This window comes from Herpailurus yagouaroundi, unplaced genomic scaffold, assembly GCF_014898765.1.
Source record: "Herpailurus yagouaroundi ecotype Mexico unplaced genomic scaffold, PumYag 189, whole genome shotgun sequence".
Taxonomy (NCBI): Eukaryota; Metazoa; Chordata; class Mammalia; order Carnivora; family Felidae; genus Herpailurus; species Herpailurus yagouaroundi.
Window position 1 is genome coordinate 7227085 of NW_024412420.1, and position 3548 is coordinate 7230632.

Here is a 3548-nt window from a genome sequence, read left to right on the forward strand (position 1 = left end):
ACTTTGGTCATTAGTCACTGACCCATTTTCCCATCCTGTGTTTCCAGGAGAGAAGCAATCGCTCCTGTTTTCATTCTCTCAGACATCTAAGGTTTCTCTGTTCTCATAGGGCTTTGTTATTTGAAGGGAATCTCTGCTATGTATATTAAGTATTGGCTGAGTATATTTTCCCCGTATTTTTACTCTAAGATTTATTTTTTGGAGATTAGCATTACTCTTACTTGGGCAAAATTCTTGTATCTTAACTCTGGCTTAGACATGAAAATTTCTCCATTCTGAAATTTACAAATAGCAAATGCTCCTGAAATCCCAATTGAGTGGGTTTTTCTTGAAACGCCTAATATAGAAATGAAAACAGACTGAATTATTCTTACAGACTACTAATGGTCATTTCAGCTTTTCAGCAACTCCCTATATGCCTCTGTCCCCTTTCACTCCCAGCTTCTACCATAAGCTTTAATGCCCTTCCTAAGGAAGAGCTAGGATTTGCCTTATTAAATTGTAGTCACCCTTTAAACCCAGCTCATATCTCACCTCTTCTGGTCCTTATCTGATGCTTTGAACTGCGATCCCTAGACCCTTGCCCTAGTACCACCTTTGCCCTCTTGAGTTATCATTCACCTTGTTTCTTCTGGTTTAGCTTTCTACAATGAAGACTATTTTCCAGATTCATCCCTCAAAACTTTCCTCTACTCCTTTCCTTTCCTTTCCTTTCCTTTCCTTTCCTTTCTCTTTCTCTTTCTCTTTCTCTTTCTCTTTCTCTTTCTCTTTCTCTTTCTCTTTCTCTTTCTTTCTCTCTTTCTCTCTTTCTCTTTCTTTCTTTCTTTCTTTCTTTCTTTCTTTCTTTCTTTCTTTCTTTCTCTCTCTCTCTCTCTCTCTCTTTCTTTCTTTCTTTCTTTCTTTCTTTCTTTCTTTCTTTCTTTTTTAGAGAGAGAACACATGTAAGTGGGGGAGAGGGGCAGAATGAGAGAGAATTTCAAGGAGTTTCCATGCTCAGCACAGAGCTCAATGTGGGGCTTGATCCCATGACCCTGCAATCATGACCTGAGCCTAAATCAAGAGTCAGCTGCTCAACCAACTAAACCACTGAGGCACCCCTTTTCTCTACCTTTTAGGATTTCCATAACCAGCTCTGGGCCTCTAGGTTCTAGTGTGTGGCCTTGGCTGGCCCTAACAATGCTCTAACAAGACCTTCTGTGGCCTACCTCAAGGCATGCACCCCTCTGTTCTTTGAGAAAGGGGATTTGCTGCATGGAAGCCCCAGGAATATCTTGCTCAAGCCTAGAAATAATTGCTTTCACCAGCCATTTCCCCATTATCCTCCATTCTTTTTTTTTTTTTCAAGTTTTTTCTTTGAGTATAGTTGAAACACAATGTTACATTAGTTTCAGGTGTACAAAGTGATTTAACATCTCTATACATTTATACATTACCCTATGCTCACCACAAGTGTAGCGACCTTGTGCCACCATGCAATGTTATTACAATACCATTGACGTATTCCATACACTGTGCCTTTTATTCCTGTGATGTACTCATTCCATAACTGGAAGCCTGTATCTCCCCCAAATATGGAACACTCTATGAATTTGCATGTCATTCTTGGGCAGGGGTCATGCTAATCTTCTCTGTATTGATTCTGTTTTAGTATATGTGCTGCCAAAGGAACACCTTTCATATACCTCTTGTCTTTATCATATTCCCCTGTTTTATGATCACCTCATATGTAAATGTTCAGTAAACATATATCAAATATGTGAATGAATGAGTGAATGAATGAAAGGATTGACCTTGTTGCCCCAATACCAAGATAAAAATGGCATAATCTTTTCCCTGGAGGAGTCACACTGGAGTATTAAAAATAGAAAAGGGGCACCTGCGTGGCTCAGTTGATTAAGCCTCTGTCTCTGGCTCAGGTCGTGATTTCACAGTTCATGAGTTCATACCCTGGGTCAGGCTCCAGGCTGACAGCTCAAAGCCTGGAGCCTGCTTTGGATTCTATGTCTCCCCCTCTCTCTGCCCCTGCCCTGCTTGTACTCTGTCTCTGTCTCTGTCTCTCTCTCAAAAATAAACACAATTTTTTTTAAAAAAAAATAGAAAATATATGAGCCCTGATATGCCAGGCTAGGCCTCACCTACCTGTGGCTACCAGATAAGATCATAACTCTTCTTCATATGCAGATTATGATGGCCCAAGAGAACTTTTCCTTTGGATGCTCACTCTCTCCTCCTCTGCCTCCTCCTTTTCTTCCTCCTCTGTATGTAGCTGTCCTCTGCTAGTGACAGCTACTACCCTCCTTCACCTTTCTCTACTATAAGAAGAGGGAACACCAAGGATAAGAAAACTGTTCTTCTCTGCATCACTTTTCCCACAGATGAGCACAGCACTTTTCTAATTTTCTGTATTACTGAGACCCAATTGTAACCATTAATAATGTTTTACTGAATAATCAGAGATGATGGAAGGGCAGTAAACAACGCATAGAATAACTATTGTACAAGTACAGAGCTGTCCCAGAATCCTTTCTAGGCTGGTTTACTGTCTTTCTGGTATGTTTCTGCAAGGCTTAACCCCATAAGATGTGCTCTAGGATTCTCTTTGGCCAAGAAGCTAGGTCATATTAAACTCACACCTAAGGCTAAGGCTACATCTTCACCTCTTGACCCAAGATTTTTTTTTAATGATTATTTATTTTGAGAGAGAGAGTGTGTGTGTACATGTGTGGACCAGCAGGAGAGGGGAGGGGAGGGGAGGGGAGTGGAGGGGAGGGAGGGAGGCAGAGAGAGAGAGAGAGAGAGAGAGAGAGAATTAATTCCAAGCAGACTCCATGCTGTCAGTGCAGAGCCCAGTGCAGAGCTCAATCTCGTGAACTGTGGGATCATGACATGAGCTAAAATTGTTGTAGGTCGCGATCACTTATGAACTCCGGACAGCAAAAACAGGATCAAAACAAGTTTATTATGGCCGGGCCAGACAGGGAAATACAACAGGTCCTGACAGTCTGGCCCCAAACAAGCTTTGGGAATGTCTTATAAAGGCTGTATCGACCAATCAGGTTGCAAAGGGTGGCAGTTGGAAATGGCGGGCACCAATTACACAATGTTGTAGGTTTTTAAAATATAAGGCGGGCACCAATCACACAGTCCTGAAGAATTTTAAAATATAACTTGTTGACTCTAGCCAGTTGAATGCCGAATCATGTGGTTTACGATATTAGTCTTCTATCTATTCGAACAAGACGCGGTGCCCGAGAATGGGGAAGGGTGATTACGCCAAGCAGGTTTACAGAAGCTCAAACAAGCAGTTAAGAGGAAGTTCTATTTCTCAGTAACTCAGCAAATGTGGTTTTAAACAGAACTAATATCTAGGGAACAGAAACAGCACTTCTAGGAAAGCCCAAAACAAACACTGGTTCAGCATCTCATACTCTGGGGTCCTTCTAAGCTTACATAGGTCATAGTTTACTCCCAGGATACAGGAGGCTAGCTATGCTTGCCCTTTACAAAAATCAAGAACCAGACACTTAACCGACTGAGCTACCCAGCAC

The 3548-nt window shown here is 41.7% G+C and overlaps 1 non-coding gene across 1 annotated transcript; it reads right to left on the reverse strand.

The window, feature by feature from the left end:
* Positions 1–1565: 1565 nt before the first annotated feature.
* On the reverse strand, positions 1566–1671 carry LOC121045208 (U6 spliceosomal RNA). Its single transcript, XR_005797637.1, has one exon. It is a non-coding gene; the product is annotated as a U6 spliceosomal RNA (small nuclear RNA).
* Positions 1672–3548: the final 1877 nt, after the last annotated feature.